This window comes from Zingiber officinale, chromosome 4A (assembly GCF_018446385.1).
Source record: "Zingiber officinale cultivar Zhangliang chromosome 4A, Zo_v1.1, whole genome shotgun sequence".
Taxonomy (NCBI): Eukaryota; Viridiplantae; Streptophyta; class Magnoliopsida; order Zingiberales; family Zingiberaceae; genus Zingiber; species Zingiber officinale.
The window spans coordinates 161161642-161184563 of NC_055992.1; the positions used below are offsets into that span (position 1 = coordinate 161161642).

Here is a 22922-nt window from a genome sequence, read left to right on the forward strand (position 1 = left end):
CATCCGGATCACGTTTGACCACGATCTGTTGCAAATGGGATAAAATTTTATTTCCCTCCAAACATCTGGAACCCTTCCAGGTGTTCCGAGCAAGGCTATATAAGCAGCATTGCTCCCAAAGCTTTAAAACAACAAGAAAGATCAATACAACACTTGTACACACTTCATTTTCTGTTTAGGTTTCTGTTTTTGAGCGTTCACTACAGTAAAGAGTCTTCTCCGCCCGAAGGAGAATTGTTAGTGCACTTTTTCATCTTGGATCAACAACTTCCTCGGTTGTAATCAAGTAAATCCGCTAAGTCTCTGCCTTTGAGTTTCTTAATAATTTTTATATGCAAGTGTTCTTTTAATCAAGTTATTTGTCCGAAAAAGGTTGTTTTGTTTATTTTGTGCAGGGGCCATTCACTCCCCTCTAGCCGATGACCAAGGGTCCTAACAAGTGGTATCAGAGTAAGGATGTTTCAGGAGGACTAACTGCTGATCGAAGCACTGAATCGATGGCCAAATCGAGCATATACCCACCGAAGTTCGAGGGGGGAGTTCGCGAGCTGGGAAAAGAGAGTGCAGATATTCTTTAAAATCAATTTTGAATTACTTTTAATAATGAAGTTTGGTTTTCTAGCACTCGAAGGTAAGGAAGAATAACAGTGGACGAAGAAGGAGCAGGCCAACTACGTGGCAAACGATAAAGCAGAGTTTCATTTGCTAAGCGTCTTACCACTACAAGAAGTCAACTGGATCGACACCTACAACTCAACAAAGGAGCTTTGGGAGAAGTTCCTTGAGCTACATGAAGGGGCGCCCGAAGTCAAGCTCGCGAGACGGGACTTACTTCACAACCAACTCACCAACCTTCGATTTGAAGAAGACGAAACCATTGCACATCTTCACTCGAGGATTAAGGAGCTCATCATCGGACTTTCAAATCTCGGAGAAAAGATAAGCAACTAAGATTCGCTAAGGTACTCTTTTAATGCATTCCCTAGAAATACGAAATGGGTATCATTAGTAGATGCCTACTATATCTCTAAGGATTTAGAATATGTTATCTTTGAAGAGTTATTTTCAACTTTTGAAGTCTATGAATCGAAATATGTAGATTCAAAGAAGGAGCCGAAACACAATATTGGCCTCAAGGCGAAGATGGATGAACTAGATTCAGAATCTTCTTTCGACGATGAGGAAACGACGATGATGGTAAATCAATTTAAAAATTATTTAAATCTAGAAAATCTAACCATCTACAGGGTAGAAAGAGAAGAAAAATCAAATGCTACCACTGCAATGAAGAAGGACATGTTAAAGACAACTGCCCTAAATTGAAGAACAAGGACAAAGGCAAGAACAAGAAGCCTACCCAAATGAACAAGCACAAAAATCTAAAGGCGACGTGGTACAAAACGTCATCCGAATCAAAGATTGAGGCTTTCTTCAGACTTGCATTAATGGAAAGCTATCAAGACAACGAAAACGAAGCAAGCTCATCCGAAATAAGCATTGAGAGCATCGATGAAAAGGGAGCGACATTGGAAGAAAGCAGCACTTCAGGGGGATCTACGGATAATGAGATCGACAAGGTAAGTTAGGTACGATCTCTTCCGCCTGATAAGTCATTTAAGTTTATAAAATATTTATCAAAAAATTGTTGCAAGCTAGAAAAATAAATTAAAGAGTTAAAATTAATTCTAGCAAAATCTTATCCATTAGAAGAATTTGATAAAATAAAATTGGAAATAATAATTTACAAAATGAAATAAAGAACTTGAAAAATCATGCATGCTTGAATATCAGAACTCAAAATTATAATAGACTAAGCTGACATCTTAGATTTCATAAGGGATAAATTAGAAAATTTTCAAAGAAATTTGTTCCTACAAAATTCTTAATTAATCCAGTTGGCTGGAACCTATATTGGGTTCCAAAGTCTTGTCTAACTTGAACTTTAATTAGACTTAGCGCTTTCAGCGAGAAAATTAAATGTTTGAATTTCCTTAAAAGAATTTATCTAGAAAGTGGTTGTTGCTCCAATAATCAAGAAAGTCTAGTGCCTCACCACAACTTGGAAGTCAATTAATGAAATAAAATGTTTAATTGACTAACTGATAAAGTATTTAATTATAATTAAATAATGCTTTAAATAGTTATTTATTTTTTTTAACTTAGATTTTTTTTAAAAAGGACTTAAAGTTTTTTTTTAATTTATCAAAATTATTTCTACAAAATTAGTTTCTGCAAACTTAGAAATTTATTGATGTTTTTTTTTGGTGATATCAAATTTTTTTTTTCTTAGAAATTTTTTCTAATTATTATAATTTTTTTTAGTGCTATCAAAATTTTCAAAAACTTGATAAGTTTTTCAAAATGTTGAAAATCATTTTTTTAAAAAACTTTACTATTTTTTAAAAAGTTACCCTTAGATTTTTTTTTGTACCATATTTTTTATGTGATTAAAGGGGGAAAAGGGTGGATTAAGTCTAGGGGAGGTAGTTTAACACCTTTTTAAAATTTTTATACTTAATTGCAAATTTATTTATTTTACTTTATGTTAATTTACCCTAACTTAGCTTTGGTTGCTCACATAAAAAAGAGGGAGATTGTTGGTACCCTAAGGTTATTTTGATGTGATCAAACAAGTTAGGTTAGATCCTGTTGTGTTTAACCTTGTGTTTAAATGTATATGAACTTAGGAGCACAGAGTGTCGAGCAAAAGACGCAGCTAGCGAGAAGAACGATATGGGAGAGAGCCAACGAGCTCGTTGCGTCCGAGGGACAAGGAGCTACGGAAGAATATGCGAGCGGACGAGAAGGAGGCACACGACGTTTCCGAGGGATGAGAAGCCAAGAGCGGAAGCTTGCTTGAGAAGGTCGGAAGTTGAGTTCGGGTGAGCCCTATTTCGGATGGCCAAGATCACCCAAGCAAGAGGAACCAGAGTGGAAGACTCGGATCGAGGTGAGCGAAATCGGAGCGAAAGGCCGGGACTGAAAAAGTCAACATGGTTGACTTTCCAGGTCCGGACGCTCGGAACTGAACTTTATCCGGATCACGTTTGACCGCGGTCTGTTGTGAAGGGAATAAAATTTTATCCCCCTCCAGGTGCCTGGAACCCTTACAGGCGCCTCGAGTAAGGCTATATAAGCAGCCTTGCTCCCAAAGCTTTAAAACAACAAGAAAGATCAATACAACACTTGTACACACTTCATTTTCTGTTTAGCTTTCTATTTCTGAGTGTTCACTATTGTAAAGAGACTTTTCCGCCTGAAGAAGAATTGTTAGTGCAGTTTTTCGTCTTAGATTAACAACCTCCCCGGTTGTAACTAAGTAAATCCGCTGAGTCTCTGTCATTTAGTTTCTTAATTATTTTTATATGCAAGTGTTCTTTTAATCAAGTTATTTGTCCGAGAAAGGTTATTTTGTACAGGAGCTATTCACCCCCTCTAGCCGGTGGCCAAGGGTCCTAACACTCCTTATCGCGATCAAAGTTGAAGGGATTAGTTTTACGATTGGAGGCGCCTTCAAGAGAATTGGAGGCGCCTTCAAGAGAATTGGAGGCGCCCTCAACGCTGCTTAAAAGGAGAGCTCGACCAGTCATTGAAATACAACACTTCTACACGATCCTTTAACATTTTGGTTGCTCCAACTTTATCCTCCCACTAGGGTTGTAAACAAGCCAAGCCAAGCCGAGCCGAGCCGAGCCGAGCTTTAGGGTGTTCAAGCTTGTTTGATAAGATAATCGAGCCGAGCCGAACCGAGCTTAAAATGAACCAAGCTTTTGAAATGAGTGTTCAAGCTTGGTTTGGTTTATTTTTTATGAGCTTGAGCTTATTTGAAGCTTGGCTTGAACTTGGTTCATTTAGATGTTATCAAGCTCTCAATTCAAGCTTGGCTTGAGCTTGGTTTGAGCTTGGTTCGTTTAGATGTTATCAAGCTCTCAATTCAAGCTTGTTTGATTGTTTGAAACTTTTAATTGTTTGACTGGTTATTAAGATTAATAATTTAAATTTATTTATTTTATTATTTATTTAGCATATTGAAAATAGTTTTATTAATAAATATAGTTCGTTAACATTGTTCATGAACGTTGTTCACGAACATTGTTCACAAACGTTGTTCCCGAACGTTAACGAGCTGAACACATATGTGTTCAAGCTTATTTGTTTAGCTTAACGAGCTGTTCAAGCTTGTTTGTTTAATTAATCTTATGTATTGTGAACGAACATAAACAAGCTCTTACCAAGCCGAACACCAAGCTTGTTCATGAACGCTTGGTTCATTTACAACCCTACCTCCCACTGTGCTGCGACGCTGCTACACCCTACTATTGCTGAGAAGCCATTCAACACTGAGCTTGATTCGATAAGCTTCAAGTGTTGGGTAACAATTTCTTTTAACCACTTAATTACTGCATAAAGGAAAGTATAGATTGTTACATTTGTCCTTGATTCATTATTGTACTCGATTCCCTCTTCCAGTGGTTCCGAAAGAGGTCTATAGTGGATTACCTGTTAATACGGTCTGAAGGATCAAATCAAGTAACTCCTCAAGTTCTTGTTCGTGTTTTTGTTTCTGTGTTGTGTTATTCCTCTACGTACTTGTTTTATAAATAAAAAAGATATATTTCTAAAATCACATGATTCACCCTCCCCCCTCTCACGTGTGTAACGATCCTACACATTGAACCTAGCATGATCGGCCTGACCCACGGAAGTTTTCCACCGACCATCTAGGTAAATCGGGGAAGTTCATATGAAGGCCCATCTTGACAACCATCATTCTCAGGCCCACTACCCATTAAAGAGAAAAATTTCTAATAATACGCGCCCACTACCTATTAAGGAGAAAAATTTCTAATAATACGTCGCAACTAAGTCTCGAATTCTACATCCCTGATCTATCACTGGAGGGCCTCACGATACACCCTGCCTCGGGGCCTATATTAAATGATTAACCATATAACATCGAACTTGGGGTGATCGGCCCGACCCCACGAAAGTTTTCCACCGATTACATGTCTAAGCTTCTATATAAGAAGGTTGTGACCACCGTCGTTACCCAAATCTTCTCTCTACAGTGCATTTTTGCTCGACGATTTTTCTGTGGTAGCAATTAGGTACCTCTTAATTTTTCATGAGCAACCAATGCTTGGTTGTGTATGTGGTTATGCTGTTATATCCTAGGAAATGAATGCCCATCATAACCTCAAAGCACAGTCGGATGAGGACGAATTTATTTTGAGGACACTACGCTCATCGCATGCCTCTGAATCTCTTTTAGTCGATGACTCGACACTCAGAGTCGACAGTTGCTGACTCAACATTCGGTGACTCTAAGTTGACACTCAGTGTCGACACTCGAATTCGACACTTGGATTCGATCGTCATCACTCGACACTTGATAGTGCATTCGACAGTTGGTAGTCAGGAATAAGCACTCGACACTTGATAGTGCATTTGACATTCAACACTCAACACTCGGCTATACAAGGCAGCTCAACTTTCAGTCAGCTAAGTCATCCCAAGCAACTTCTCCTCCCCTTCTTGACAGTATGAAATTATCATTTTAGATTGCTCAACAAATAAGTCTGAATTTAACTTTTTATAAATTCAGAATACTTTCCTTCTGTCTCTAGTAAGATTGTCCAATACTTCTTGGTTGCTATCTCCGTCGATCTCCGCCTACTGCTTGATGAGGTACTAATTGCAGTCAGCACCCCCTCCGTGACACTGAACGAATTCTAGAGGCAAGGAGAAGGGTACTAGCGACAAGTAGGGGGGGGGGGGGGGGGGGCAATCAAACAACAATTTCGAGGTGAGTTGGTAGGAAACCTCCTAATCTTATGCCTCTTTCCATCCTATGAATTGATTCTTCTTCTTCTTCTTTATTTGGGAGGATAATGGAGGTTCTATTGAGCTTGGTTCTATCAAGGTATTATTCTTGGTGATCTAATGACTTCAATGTGGCAAAAGGCGAATACGTTCGCCCCTAGCGCTCCCGCCAACTCGTCCCAAGACCAACACGGAGGAGGTAAATCACGGGCGGCTATTAGTATTTGGAATAGTGACTAGCACATAAGGATGACATTTGCATCGGCTTTGTAAAGATTCGAACATCAGACTTCATGATGGCAATATTTCATGTACTAGCCACTAGACCGTCCCAAGGGAACGTGATCTAATGACTTCAAGCATCTTGAATGGGTTTCAAGATTACCGATTAGGTTCTTTGCATATTTCTCTTCGGTAGATTTGATGATTCATTGCTTAAGTTTGGTGGAACCAGTAAATTTTTTTAAATTTTAGGCCTAGCTATATATGTTTAAAGCTTAGTTCATTTGAGGTAATTATTAAATCGAGCTCAATTCAATTTAGAGGCCTAAGTTATTAATGTCTAGATTAGATTTTAATAATTGTTTGACAAAGTATTAAAGCAACCGACTGAAATTATTCATGGAAGAAGTGGCGCACCAGGCATAGATGGGACTAGACAAGAACAATTTTGGAAAAGTTTGAAGAAACGAAAATTACTCTAGATTTGTGTTTCGAATTTATTTATACATAATAGTGTAATCAATTATATAGATTATTTTTAAAATATTATGTGAATATTTTAAGATTTTTATTTTCTAGGGTTGAAATTGAACATTAGGGATTTTAATATTTCTAATATTTAGGGTTAAAAATATAATTGAACTTAGTATCTAGTTTACATTTGAACAAATAAGACAAAATTTGGAACTTTTTTAGGGTTGAAATTGAAAATGTAGGGTTGAAAACTTTTATCTTATTCGTATTTGAAAATGTAGACAATTCGTTTTATTTGTTCACTTCCCACGTAGGGATGACAATTTCATCCAAATCTGATGGAGGATTCAACATCCGACCCGAATGGAGGAGGGTATGGAGGGACTATCAATACCCGATACCCGATTAAATAATATATATACATATATTAAAGAATTTTTTTTTTTCCCAAAATCAACTTACTATTTTTGTTGATATTAGGAGGAGACTATATAGATGTTTAATCTATTTTTTTAATTATATATATATATTTTTAATAGGTTGTTAATTTTAATATATTTTTATTGAATGATAATAATGGGATAGAAAGAAGAAAAATTATAACTATAGAAGATATCCGATCATTTAATGGGTATAGGTATACCCATCGGAGATCCTATACCCAATGGGTATGAGGATGGAGGATATAGAATTCGACCCGAACTCGACCCATTGCCATCCCTATTCCCGCTTGTTCAAAGTGCATTTTCTATTTTTTTTAAAAAATGATTTGACTTATCATTTTATATTTATAATTGTGTTAGAACTTTTTTTAATTGAACTTATATGGTAAAAAAAGTAAAGAATTTGTAATTTGATTTGAATTAGCTTAAATAAATTAAACTTATACAATTTATTTTGATTATAGGTGAAATATTACAATGAAGAATAAAAATCTTTGATTTCTTCGAAAAGAGGAATGATAAGTCAACAAGTGATTTAAATGAGCTAAATGATAGCATCAACTAAAAGACCAAGCCTTGGAAATGAGACTTTTGACGAACGGCTTCTAAGTAATAATTTGTAAGATCCTGTAATTCACATCCCAATTTTATAACATCCCATTGAACTACTAGATAAGGTAAGAAGAGCATATATTGATGAAGGGCCAATTCAACTTATGTAGGATTATCCTTTTACTTAATGTGAAGGTCAAAAGCATAGATTTCAATTTCCTTAGTTTCAAAAATATCCATGGCTTTAATTTTCTATTGAGAAGAAAAATGCATTATGCTTTCCTTGCTATATCTTTGACACTAATTCAGCACAATTTGACACATTTACTGTCAAGAGATTTAAAAATTGAAAAAGAGTTCATTGTAAAAATTGTCCACTCAAGAGACATAAAGGAGATGGGAATTCAAGAGATAGCTTTGTAATGTGAAAATGGGGAGATTTGAAAAATCTTGATCAACCTATTGACTCAGCATATTGATAGACAGGGCTGACTTTAGGCATAGGCTACTAAGGCCTATGTCTAGGGCTCGAATTTTATTGGGGGTCCATTTTTAATATATATATATATATATGAGAGAGAATATAAAAAGATATTAAAAGATTTTCAACATGATATCATGATCTCATTAGATTTTACAAAGATATCTTTTGATTTGCATGTTAAATGATCTTATTGGATTTTTCATAGATTTTGTTATGTTCCAATGGATTTATCAAAATCTTACCTTTCTTTTTATCCCTCTTATTTATAGAAACTCTATCTTTCCATTAGATATCTCTTGTTACTTTCCTCTCTTTGCTTTTGACCCTTTTGTTTTTCCCGTGTATGATTAAATTTAGTTGTAATGAGAATTTTTTTTTTACTAAATTGATTGACTCAATCAACACATTGTGCTCTTTTTGCTAGAAGAGAGTCATTTGTTAATTATTGCTAGATAAAGAATGCAAAGATTCCTTGTATAGAGAATGCAAGATTACTTTTTTAAAAAAAACAAGATGGTGATTTAAGAAAGGGAAGGGAAAAAGTGATAATTGTTATTATTTTTTAAAAATAAATTTAATTTTGAAATGTATTGAGAGGTTTTATAGAATGATTGAATAGTAATTAAGTCATTGTTATTTTTTTCCTCTTATTTATAAAAATGGATCTAAACGAATTTTTATTATATTTGTATAGTCAGAGTTAAATTTCAAAGTATCATTATATTAAAATTACAAGATATAAATTAAATTTTTATTCCTTTAATTTTAAACATTTTTATTTTACTAAATTAGTAGGGACTTATATTTATTATTATTATTATTATTATTTGAATATAAATATGTTTACTAAAAAATTTATTATTGTTTGTCTCAAGTTTGAATGAAAAAAAGATGAGAGATTTTTTTAAAACAATATAAAAACCCTAATATTTTTCCACCTAGGTCCTCAACTAGGCTTGAGCCAACCCTGTTGATAGAATATTAGAAAAACAATCTTATGAGCAAATTGTGATGAATCGGTTGCTCTTAAAGGTATTCATAGAAAGTGTGAAGTTTCTTACAATGCAAGGTTATGCTTTTAGGGATCATGATGAATCAACTACCTCTAAAAACCGTGAAAATTATATCAAATTGGTAACTTTGTTAGGAAGCATGAATCCATAAATTGATAGTATTTTAGAAAAAACATCTAAAAATGCAAAGTGTATGTCATCGGAAATTCAAAGAGTGATTTTGAAAATTATTGTTGATATTGCGAGAGATAAAATTCGTGAAGAAATTGGAGAAGTCAAGTTTTGTATGTTTATTGATGAAGCAATTGATGAGTAAGTAATGAACAAATGACTATCATTTTAAGATATGTTGATTGGGATGAGTTCATTAGAGAACAATTTTTTAAAGTTGTTCACAGTGTAAATACAAGTGCATTAACTTTGAAAAAAGAGATATGCAATGTATTCAACCAATACAATTTGTTAACTGAAAATCTAAAGGGCAAGGCTATGATGATGCAAGTAATATGCATAGGGAATGGAATGAACTTCAGATTTTATTTCTTAAAGATCCCCCACATGTTTATTATATTCATTGTTTTACTCGTAGATTGCAACTTGTTATAGTTGTTGTTTCTAAAGAGGTACATGATGTGTGGTGTTTCCTTTCAACATTAGCTTCGGCTATTAATTTTGTTAGCTCATTTACTAAACATCATTTTCAATTGAAATTTATCCGAAAAGTTGAAATTAATGATTAGATAGAATTGGGAGAAATTGGCACTAATACTCGATCTAATCAAGATTATTCTTTGGTATGAGCTGGAGCTACTCGTTGGAGTTCACATTTTAATTCTGTTAGGAGATTCATTGGTTTGTTTGGTTTAGTGAGTATACTTCTTCAAGATCTTATTGAGAAAGGTCACAATAGTAACATTCGAGGAGAGCTAAAGGTTTGTTCTTAGATATAAAATCATTTGACTTTTTATTTGTATTGTTTTTGATGCATGAAATTTTGAGAATATCAGATAAATTATGTTAAACATTACAGAAGAATGGCATAGATATTTTGAATGCTATGAATTTAGTTTCTACTACTAGACTAAATATTCAACAGATCCAAGATGATAGATGGAAAAGATTTCTTTGGAGTGTGCTTAAGTTTTGTGAAAGCAATAATGTTGAGGTGGCAAACTTTGATGATTGCTACACACAAGGTACAAAACGTTCTTGCCAGTAGACAAATAATATAACATATCACTATCATTTTGAAATAGTCAATGAAGTAATAGATTTTCAGTGGATGGAATTAAACGAGAGATTTCCAGAGGCCACAATGGAATTTCTTACTCTTAGTAATGCTTTGAGTCCCGTTGATAGATTCAAATCATTTTTCAGACATTTGTTCTCTTGTTGATAAGTTTTACTACCATGATTTCACTCAAGAAGAAAGAGGAGATTTGAATCACTATAAGTTTGATGTATTGCGTCATGCACAGTTTCAGAATCTTGATTCTTTGCATCATTTGTGCCAAATATTGGTCAGAACGATGTCGGTTATCTATCCTTTGATTGATAGGTTTGACTCTTCTAGTTTCTACAACAACTTCATCATGAGCTTTTTTTAGACATGAAATTCATTGAGACGTCACTTTGTAATAAAATAGAAAATGACTTTATAGCTAATACAATGGTTATTTATATAGAGAGGGATATTGCTCTAGGTGTTGATACAGAACTTATCATAAACAAGTTTGATATATTGAAAAATCACAAAATATGTCTTAAATAAGAATTCGGTATGTTTCTTTAGTTTCTTTTATTTCTATTATACGAAGTTCAAATTAATATTTAAAAACATTCTCCTTAAAATATTGCTAGCTACACCCCTGCTAGATATTGATGCAGGATCCATAGATTATTATTATTATTATTATTATTATTATTTTTTAGTATTTAAATATTTTTGATATTTTATATATTTTTGATAATTTTTTTTTTTAATTTAGTGTATTTTTTATTATTGTGAGTCTATTAATAATTTTATAGGAATTGTAAAAAAAATGATGAACATCAAACTAGTTTATATATTAGGATTTCTTTCATTCATTTGGGGCATAGAGTTTATAGCCTATATAAACACATGTGAATCATCCTCTATTATTAAAAAAATTTCTTTTTTTTTTTGGGCAAACGATAAATTTTTTTAGCCCGTAGGATAAACACTATCCTGTTCAACGTTAGATATACACTTCCAATATTGATTATACAATTCTTTAGGCCTGGGAAGGATTTGACTATAGTCGTCTCAGTTCATTTGGATTTTGTTAATTGCTTTGTTGTTTTTTCTTCTTCTTACAATTTCATTACACAGCGAGATTCTCTGCAACAATTTAGAGGTGAACATTCGATTAATTCGGTTAATTTTATATAAATTCGTTTTATTATTTTTTAAATAAATTTAGTAATTCGGTGTTAACCGAAATAACTAATTTTTAATTTGATTCGACTAATTTAGTTTTAGTAAAAATTTTGATTCGATTCAATTAATCAACATTAAATGCTTATCCCTACGCACCATCACACATCAAGTGTAGTAAAAACTACAATATAATTATTCTCAATTTGCTAAATTTTCATGTTTTCTTCGTAAAAAAATTTGGCCACTTTTGTTCGATTTATGAAAATATCATTTTTAAATTTTCAAAAGAAATTTAAAATAAAGGGCATTTGATCTAGTGGTATGATTCTCGCTTAGGGTGCGAGAGGTCCCGAGTTCAATTCTCGGAATGCCCCATTTATTTTATTTTTAAAAATATCTAGTATTTTCCTATATTGATATTTTTAAAAAATAGATAAAATATTTTTTACACTATTTTTATATTGTATATATTTTCAATACAAAAATGTATTAGAGTCATCAGATTTCAAAAATTTTATTTTTGAAAATTTTATATTAAACTTCAGTCATTTAAAATAAATATTTTAGTAGTTAATTTTTAAAATATAAAATATCTAGTATTTTCCTATATTGATATTTTTAAAAAATAGATAAAATATTTTTTACACTATTTTTATATTGTATATATTTTCAATATTCATGATACAGTCATGTTTTAATATAAAATATCAAGGAGTTTATGATATAAATATTTTGGCGAATCAAAAATTTATTAGAGTTATCAATCACTTTAAAAACCCAATAATTTTAAAAAAATAATATTTACTGAAGACCTACTGAATATTAATGAGTGTAAGATGGTTTCATAATTATTAATGCAAATATAATTATCAAACTAAGTTAATATTTCTAAGTTGTTGCATTTTAAATCAATTCGGTTAATTCAGTATTAATCGAAATAACTAATTTTTAATTTGATTCGATTAATTTAGTTTTAATAATAATTTTGATTCAATTCGGTTAATCAATATTAAATGCTTACCCCTAGCTATCATCATACATCAAGTGTAATAAAAATTATAATATAATTATTCTCAATTTGCTAAATTTTTATGTTTTCTTCGTAAAAACATTTGGCCACTTTTGTTCGATTTATGAAAATATTATTTTTTTCATTTTCAAAAGAAATTTAAAATAAAGGGCATTTGGTCTAGTGATATGATTCTCGCTTAGGGTGCGAGATTATATTGTATATATTTTCAATATTAACAATACAGTCGTATTTTAAGAATATTCAGTAATAAACTTTTAAAAATATAAAATAGAGTTTAGGATATAGATATTTTGGCGAATCAAAAATTTATTAGAGTCATCATATTTCAAATATTTTATTTTTGAAAATTTTATATTAAACTTCATCATTTAAAATAAATATTTTAGTAGTTAATTTTTAAAATATAAAATATCTAGTATTTTCCTATATTGATATTTTTTTAAAAATAGATAAAATATTTTTTACACTATTTTTATATTGTATATATTTTCAATATTCATGATACAGTCATGTTTTAATATAAAATATCAAGGAGTTTAGGATATAAATATTTTGGCGAATCAAAAATTTATTAGAGTTATCAATCACTTTAAAAACCCAATAATTTTAAAAAAATAATATTTACGGAAGATTAATGAGTGTAAGATGGTTTCGTAATTATTAATGCAAATATAATTATCAAACTAAGTTAATATTTCAAGTTATTGCATTTTAAATCAATTCGGTTAATTCGATGTTAATCGAAATAACTAATTTTTAATTTGATTCGATTAATTTACTTTTAATAAAAATTTTGATTTAATTCTGTTAATCAATATTAAATGCTTACTCTTAGGCGTCATCATACATCAAGTGTAATAAAAATTATAATATAATTATTCTCAATTTGCTAAATTTTCATGTTTTCTTTGTAAAAGAATTTGACCACTTTTGTTCAATTTATGAAAATATCATTTTTTTCATTTTCAAAAAAAATTTAAAATAAAGGGCATTTGGTCTAGTGGTATGATTCTCACTTAGGGTGCGAGAGATCCTGAGTTCAATTCTCGAAATGCCCATTTATTTTTAAAAATATCTAGTATTTTCCTATATTGATATTTTTTGAAAAATAGATAAAATATTTTTTACACTATTTTTATATTATATATATTTTCAATATTAACGATACAGTCGTATTTTAAGAATATTCAGTAATAAACTTTTAAAAATATAAAATAGAGTTTAGGATGTAGATATTTTGGTGAATAAAAAATTTATTAGAGTCATCAGATTTCAAATATTTTATTTTTGAAAATTTTATATTAAACTTCAGTCATTTAAAATAAATATTTTAGTAGTTAATTTTTTAAATATAAAATATCTAGTATTTTCCTATATTGATATTTTTTAAAAAATAGATAAAATATTTTTTACACTATTTTTATATTATATATATTTTCAATATTCATGATACAATAATGTTTTAATATAAAATATCAAGGAGTTTAGGATATAAATATTTTGGCGAATCAAAAATTTATTAGAGTTATCAATCACTTTAAAAACACAATAATTTTAAAAAATGATATTTACTGAAGACACAGTGAATATTAACGAGTGTAAGATGGTTTCATAATTATTAATGCAAATATAATTATCAAACTAAGTTAATATTTCAAGTTGTTGCATTTTAAATCAATTCGGTTAATTCGGTGTTAATCGAAATAACTAATTTTTAATTTGATTCGATCAATTCGGTTAATCAATATTAAATGCTTACCTCTAGGCATCATCATACATCAAGTGTAATAAAAAATATAATATAATTATTCTCAATTTGCTAAATTTTCATGTTTTCTTCGTAAAAATATTTGTCCACTTTTGTTCGATTTATGAAATTATTATGTTTTCATTTTCAAAAAAAATTTAAAATAAAGGGCATTTGCTCTAGTGATATGATTCTCGCTTAGGGTGCGAGAGATCCCGAGTTCAATTCTCGGAATGCCTCGTTTATTTTATTTTTGAAAATTTTATATTAAACTTCAGTCATTTTAAAAAAAAATATTTTAGTAGTTAATTTTTAAAATATAAAAATGTCCAGTATTTTCCAATATTGATATTTTTTTTAAAAATAGATACATTTTTTTATACTATTTTTATATTGTATATATTTTCAATATTCATGATATAGTAATGTTTTAAGAATATTCAGTAATAAACTTTTAAAAATATAAAATATCAAACAGTTTAGGATATAAATATTTTGGCGAATAAAAAATTTATTAGAGTCATTAATCACTTTAAAACCCAATAATTTCAAAAAAATAATGTTTACTGAATACACGGTAAATATTAATGAGTGTAAGATGGTTTCATAATTATTAATGCAAACATAATTATCAAACTAAGTTAATATTTCAAGTTGCTGCACTTTAAATTTTAAAACAACTTACAAACAATTTGACCTGTTATATGTTGGTTTCATTGATAACATTAGGCCTTATAATATTTTTTAGTTTAATTGGTTCGATCGGTTTCATTTTAAACTGATTGTTCAGCTTTATAATTCATTGCCCTCTAATTAACTCAATGGGCAGCTTTTTGTTGGAATTTGAATGGAAAGCATGGATGAAAGGGACAATATGAGTTTTAGTCTTATATTGGAGTTTCATAGTTAGTTAGTTTCTTTATATTCATTTATAAACATTGTAATTGTGAACAAATGTATGGAGATAAAATCTCTTTCATGTGTGAGTGAACACAATCTTTTAGTTGATCTTTGTTTGTGTAAATGATGCTCCGGTTATATTAATCTTTTGTTTTAACAAAAATAATTTAAAAATTATTTTTTTTGTTTCAAAGAATTTAAAATATTTTTGTCAAACTTAAACAGAATAATCTATATTTTAATAAAAAATTTTACAATAAAACATTATTTAACTGGATAAAACTGATTTATTTCAGTAGAACAATCTAATTTTTAAAAATAAATCTTTAAAAATATTTTTTTCATCTCTAAAAATTCTAGTAATTTTTTAGGATATGTAAAATAGATTGTTTAATTCTAAAAAATAAAAGTTTCTTAGTTTCTATTTTCTTTTTTTTTTAATATTAAAAATTATTTTTTTAGAAAATAATTCGTAATAATTCAGATAATATTAAAAAAATGTAAAAAAAATTTTATTATGTAGAGAACATCATGTTTTATCTTATAAAAATAAATGTTTTCAAAAATAAGTCTGCAAACTATTTTTAGTTTTCAAAATATAATTTTTGTTAAGAAAATTTATAAAAAATAACTCGGCGGAAAAAAATTCGAAAGATTTTATATTAATTAGTAGATAATTCTTCTATTTTGTACCAATAAAATTTTGAGAAACAATTATGATAAAAAATCCATTTTTTTTATTTTAACAAAAAGTATAATGTTCTATCAATATAAAGTTTTGAGAAAACAATACAAACCGAAAAATTATTCAAAAATTATTTGTCTATTTTAAATAATTTCTATCCTAATAAATTGAAAATTGAGAAATTTAATCTAAAAAGAATTTTGGAACCTAATATAGATTCGATTCACTAAAAATTTCGGTGATATATAATCCTTAGGGATTTCCTAATCCATCCTTAGTGATTTCTAATATACCAGTTGATTCTTCTATAATTTTTAAATTTTGATTTTGGAAAATTATTTGAGCATACATGGTCATTTTCCATTTTCTTTATTTTTATTTTTAGGTTTCATTTTCTATTTTTAAATTATCATACATAACTAAGGGACATGAATTTATTAAGTTTAATTTAAGCTTAGCATTTTTATTTTCTAATTTTAGTATATTTTTAGAAAACATCTTAATAAACTCAGAAAGACTTTTTAGGAGATAGAGCGGGTACATCATTTACCTCGTGGTTTGTTCCTCCCCTTCATCACTGCTTTCCTCTGAAAATTCTCTCCCTTCATCGATACTCATATCTGAGGAATTTTCGACATTCCTCTGGTGGTCTGCCATCAGTAGGGTTGTAAATGAATCAAGTGTTCGTGAATAAGCTTGGTGTTCGGCTTGGTAAGAGCTTGTTTATGTTCGTTCAATATATACAAAATTAATTAAACAAACAAGAACAACTCGTTAAGCTAAACAAAAAAGCTTGAATATATATATGTTCAGCTTGTTAACGTTCATGAATAACGTTTATGAACAATGTTCGTGAACAACGTTCATGAATAATGCTCACGAACCATATTCATTAATAAAATTCTTTTCAATATGCTAAATAAACAATAAAATAAAATAAATAAATAACTTTAAATTATCAAACTTAATAACTAATCAAACAACTAAAAGTTTCAAACAAGCTTGAATTTAGAGCTCGATAACATCTAAACGAACCAAGCTTGAATCAAGCTGAAGCCAAGCTCGAACCAAGCTCAAGCCAAGCTTGAATTGAGAGCTTGATAACATCTAAACTAACCAAGCTCAAGCCAAGCTTCAAACAAGCTCAAGCTCATAAAAAATAAACCAAGCCAAGCTTGAACACTCATTTCAAAAACTTGGTTTATTTTAAGCTTGGCTCGGCTCGGTTACCTTATCAAACAAGCTTGAACACCCCAAAACTTGGCTCGGCTTGGCTCAGCTTGTTTACAGCCCTAGCCATCATGGCTAATCTGACATACTCTTTTAGATCTGATTCTGATGACAATGATTTATCCCATGCCGCCTTCAAGTTTTTGTGCTTTGTTTTTGTTGGTCTTTTATACTTGTCTTCTCTTTCATCTTCAATTTGGGGCAGTCATCTTTGATGTGTCATTCTTCTTGGCAGTTGTATCATCGAACCATCCTTTTTCTCCGAAGGAGCTTTTTCACCTGTGACTTGTTAAATTTATTAATTTTAATAAATTTGCTAAACTTTCTTACTAATAACGTTGTTTCATTTTCATTGATTGATGTTTCAGAGTCTTGTTCATCCTTCTGGGCCTTTAAGGTAAGTTTGTCATTCGACTTCTCGATTTCTATGGGATTTGTACATCGAGTTTCGTGAAGTTCAAAAGTTGAAAATAAATTTTCTAGTATACTTACCTCAAAGTCCTTAGAAATGTAGCATGCATCTACTAAGGATAACCATTCTGGAATTCTTGGAAAAGTGTTGAGCGCGTACCAGATAGAATCTCAGTTCGTTACTGATTCTCCAAGATTGTTGAGCTGAATGATGAGTTCTTTGATTCTTGCTTGGAGTTGAGCTACCTTCTCTCCCTTGTTCATCCGGATGTTCGTTAGTTGGGTTCAGAGGATGTCCCATTTTGCTAACTTGACTTCCGAAGTGCCTTCATATAGTTTCAAGGGGTTCTCCTAGAGATTTTTGGTGGAGTTATAGCTGCTGATTCAATTAACCTCTTGGGGTAGAAGAACGCACGGTAGATGGAACTCTGCTTTGTCGTTCACCACGAAGTCGTTTTGTTCTTTTTTTGTCCATGAGTACTCTTTTATTGGTTTTTGGGGACTACAAAATCATATTTTATTATTAAAAGTATTTCAAAGTCTGTTTTAAAAAGTACCTCCATCCATCGCTTCCATTGCACAAAGTCTCCCTCGAACTTTAGTGGATGAATACTTGAACCGACTATCATCTTATTTCTTTAGAGGCGGTTAGTCCTTCTGAAGTTGTTTAACTATGATACCACTTGATGGTCCTGTGAGGCTGACAGGGGCGGAGGGGGCGGGAGGGGGGGGGGCGGGGGGTTTAATGGCCTGTAAAAATATAAATAACCCCTTTCTTGATCTTTCAACTTGGTTGAGTAGCATGATTAAAATAAAATAGAAAGAAACTGGACAACTAAAGAAGGTAATGTTGGTGCAAGTTACACCAGAATCAAATCTAAGTTTTGATGTTGTCAAAGGTTCAAGTTAAGTCTTGTTATGATCTAACAAGTTAACTGAGTGTGCAGGCTATTTACTCAACCGAGAAAGACCTAGTTGGAGGCTAGTGATAACCATGATTTAGCTATATTATTTTGATTCATAATGCATATTTTTGATGGTCTATTCATAACTTAAACTCACATATACATTACATTTTGTAATTGCATTTGATTTTGGACTTAATTACAAATTAACTTATTTTCATAGTATTTGATGCTAATATTTGATTATGATTTTGTAGGCATCAAAAGGGTCATGGAACTGATCAGATCAAACCACATTTGGGCTCAAATCTAGGGCTAAATGAGACGATCAAACTTTGGATCAATTTGGACTGTCCATTGAAGATTGGAGAGATCTGAGCCATCCGACAAGAATCTGGTCCATCCGACCTAATGAGAAGCAGATCTGAGCCATTGATGAAGATCCGGAAGTTTTGATCCAGATCTGAGTTCATCCAGCCGTTGATCAAGCCCCGAGCAATCTGGACCGTCCGATCAGTTTTGAGGAGTATTTAAACCTGCGAGAAGCTACAGTGAAGTTGGGCTAGGCGATCTCGCGATTTTGCTACAGTGTTCTTCTTCTTCTTCTCCGCGACACTGCAACCTCCATTCCTCAAATCAGATCCAGTTCTTCTTCTTCTTCAACGACGATGATTTCCAGCTATCGGCGTTTATCTTCCGGTGATCAGAGAGCTTGAAGGAGGTCTCCAGATGGCGACTTGAATTCTGTTCCGTCGCCGCGTTCCTGAGGGGAGGTTTCCCAATCAGCGAATTTTGCACCCACCAGAGCTTCGAGGGAGGTCTCCTGAGAGCTTGTGATTCTGTTCCGATCTCCATTCCGCAACGAAGCTAAGTAGATCTGATCAATCGACTTAGTTTTGTAATCCACAGAATTCTTGCTCTGTTTCTTCGGCCGATGAGGTTTCCAGTTGGATGGAGCTTGAATAGAGGTTTCTAAGAGCTGTGAGTGCCTTCTGGAAATAGTTGGAAGATTCGGGATTGTTGTTGAATGCTTAAGGGATCCCGAGAGCATTTCTGTTTGTACAGTAGATTGATAAGAAGTTGAGTTCGGGATTTTGGTTTGTGGAATGCTATAGATTAGGTTTTCATTATCTTTGTCTTATAGATTTGTTTTTGAACTTGCTCAGATCATCAGATCTAATTCATCTTCCTTATCATTGCTTCTTATTTCCATTTATTGCAATTCCTTTTCAGAATTTCTTACTGCCAAATCCAATCCTGATGTTCTTACTTGCAATTCCGAATTTGTTGAACTTCTGTAATCTAAATGTTGTTAAGCTAACCAATTAGTTTGCAATTTAGTTTTAGTTTAGAATTAGGAGTTTGATTTACATTAGTTGTTTAATTTTGGTTATTTAGTTAGCTAACATTTTGCTATGCATTGAATCTTTTGTTGCTGTGCTGAAGTTGAATTCGTGAATGCTTATCTGGAGGTTGTTGGTTGTGTTCCTTTGTTGAAGGTTGCTGTGATTGAGCAATTAAGTTTAATGGTTGAATTAAGTGTAATTGAGAATTGGATGATACGTTGGTTTTACAAGGTGTTTGAGATTTCGAGTTCACTTGTTACTTGTTTCCTTTCTTCTCTAAATTGGAATTGTGATGGCGAGTATGTTTGAAGATGGAATGTTTAATTGAGTTTTCGATTGTTACATATTTTTAAACATCACTGTGATTGAGCATATGAATTTAAGTGTTTATGTGAATGTGAATTGAAAATATTGGGATTGAATTACAAGGGGAAATGATGCATTTAGACACTGAGCTTAATTGTGATAACTTGATGAGAAGAAATGGATCATATTAAGATGAGAATAGATCTTCTTTGATCTAGTTGAAATTAGATATTTATTGGAATCACTTCTAGGATTTACACACATTTACTTACTAGTTGCCCTTGGAAAAATACAACTTGGGACTCGTTACTACAACACTTGTTTTAATTTTAATGAGTTTCAATCTTTATTAATTTGTAGTGCCTCGTGACATGCAAAAATGCCAACACCAGTTAGGCAGGAGAAGTCTTAGCAGATCGTGGAACCCAGGTGAAAGTCCAAGAGGGTCGAGGGGACCCGACGCTTGGCGGTGTGATCGAGAGGTCTGGAGGACCGAAGATCAAGAGAAAAGTCCTGGCGAGCCGATCAAGGCTAAGTGAAAAGTCCAAACTGGATCTGGAGGATCAAAATTTGGCAGGTACGTTGAGGTAAACAACTGGAGGAGCAACAGTGAGGTCGGGTTCCTGAAGGGAACAACCTAAGGTCGCTGATCCAACTGAAGAAATCGGGAAGGTTTCCAAGTTGAGATCAAGACAGTTCTACTGTCTTATATTGCATATACATTATACCACTGTGCTAACATCTGTTTTGCATGAATATTTATCTAACACTATTTTGTAGGTTTAGCTGGATTGGTCGACTGAATTGGAGGATCGATCAACCAGTCAAAGTAAAAAATCAAAGTAGTTTCAGATTAGACCAAAACAGGTTAGAGTCCAATCCAAGTTTGATCAGTCGACCGAATAGTAAGATCGGTCGACTGAACCATGATGACTCAGCACAGGTCAGTTCATCAGCATCGATCAGAAGCAAAAGAAAAAGATCTGATCGGTCGATCGAACCCTTGGATCGGTCGACCGAACCAATCACCCATTAATGCAGCATTAAATGTGGATCTCGACAAATTTCGACGAACAAGGAAGGAGCCTATTCGGTCGACCGAACCCTTAATGACCAGTTAATGCTGAAAGATCGAATCAACGTCAGACTCCAGCCAGGAAGGAAGGGAGCTGGTTCGGTCGACTGAACAAAGAGATCGGTCGATCGAACGACAATGACACTTATAAATAGGAGCTCGAGATCTGAGGCTGGACAATGACACTTATACCTCGTAGTAATTTTGATGTGATCAACCAAGTCAAGTTAGAGCTTGTTGTGTTTTGATCTTTGTGTCTAAGTGTGCAGAAACTTAGGAGCACAGGAAGTCGAGCGAGAGACGCAGTTAGCGAGAAGGATGACACAGAAAAGAGTTGACGGACTCAGTGCGTTGGAGGGACGAAGAGCTGTAGAAGAGTACGATGGTAGACGAGAAGGAGGCACGTGGTGTTTCCAAGGAATGAGAAGTCGTAGCAGAAGATTGCTCGAGCAGACGACTAGAATATGAGTTCGGGTGAGCCTAATTCCGGATGGCCAAAATCACCCAAGTGAATAGAGCCGGAACAGAGGAGAAATTAGATAGTCAACATGGTGTTGACTATCTGGGTGTGCGCTTGGACCAAGTCCAGGCGCTTGGACCCTCCAGTCGCTCAGACTGGTCCGGGCGCTCGGACCGCTTGGGTACCCCCAGGGGCGCCTCCTCGATACATTGCTAAGCGAGGGTGTCCGAGCGCCCTGACCGATCCGAGCGCCTGGACCAGGATAATATAAGTTTATCCTTTGTGAACCGTTATTAGTGTAGATAAAGTTTTATCCACGCCCAAGCACCTGAACCCGATCCAGGTGGAGCTGCCACATCAGCGAATGATTAGATTTGACCATCATACTATAAATAGAGTTTTGGTCTCAGTAGTTCATAATAACACTTGTACTTGAATTGCTTTTATGTTCTACTACTTTAATTGTGAGTTGTCAACGTTGTAAGAGACTACTCCGTCCGAAAGAGAATTCTAGTGAGCTTTTCATAGTCTTGGATTAGCAATATTGCAAACCATCTTTCTTTCATTAATTAGTTTATTTTAATTAATTCTTTTACACGCAAGTATTTTTCTAATTTAGTTTAAAAAGAATGAGAAAAGTTTGATTTTATTTTTCAGGACAATTCATTCTCTCTTGTCGGCCGCAAGGGACCAACAATTGATATTAGAGCGAAGTCATGCTTCACTGGACTAACCGTCGAAAGAAGCATGAGCTAGAGCCATGATTTAAGATCGAACCATGTGGGTAAAATATTGATTAAAGTAGGGGAAGCCCTGAGCAGGTCAACGACCTGATGCTTGAGGGAAGACCCTAAGCAAGTCAAGAATGACCCGATGCTCGAGGGGAGGCCCTAAGTAGGTTAAGAGTGAGCCAATGCTTAAGAGGGGATCTTGTGGTCCTTTGTTTGAGAGGGGATTGTTGGGTTGCAAGGTTGCAAATATAGTCCCATATTGAAAACACATGGAAAAGATCATAGGTTTATAGGAAAAAGATATCTCCATTGGTATGAGACCTTTTGGATAGAGTCTAAGAAGCTCAAAGTGAACAAAATCATATTATTATAGAAATATCTAATTTTTTTTAGATCCTTCAATTCATGAATCTTCTAAAAGACCTCCAATATTCAGCCATAGGCTCATTTCACATAAAACAAAGGAAATGCGACTCAACTTTGTGTTTCTTACTTTCTCAAGAGGAAAATCTTGTGTTGTGCACCTTCAAGTTGATAACAATATCAGTCATGTCAGCCAAGATTCCCTTAGCCATATGCATATCAAGGCCAAGATTCCCTTGCTCTCGGACCATATCAAAGTTGATTGGCAAGGGATTGGTTTCAAAAACTCAAATTGTTAGAAAAGGTACCACAATTTAA

General features: G+C 32.6%; 1 non-coding gene across 1 annotated transcript; it reads left to right on the top strand.

Moving 5' to 3' along the window:
• The first annotated feature begins 11714 nt into the window (after positions 1 to 11714).
• On the top strand, positions 11715 to 11786 carry TRNAP-AGG. The gene has a single exon. It is a non-coding gene; the product is annotated as a tRNA-Pro (tRNA).
• Positions 11787 to 22922: the final 11136 nt, after the last annotated feature.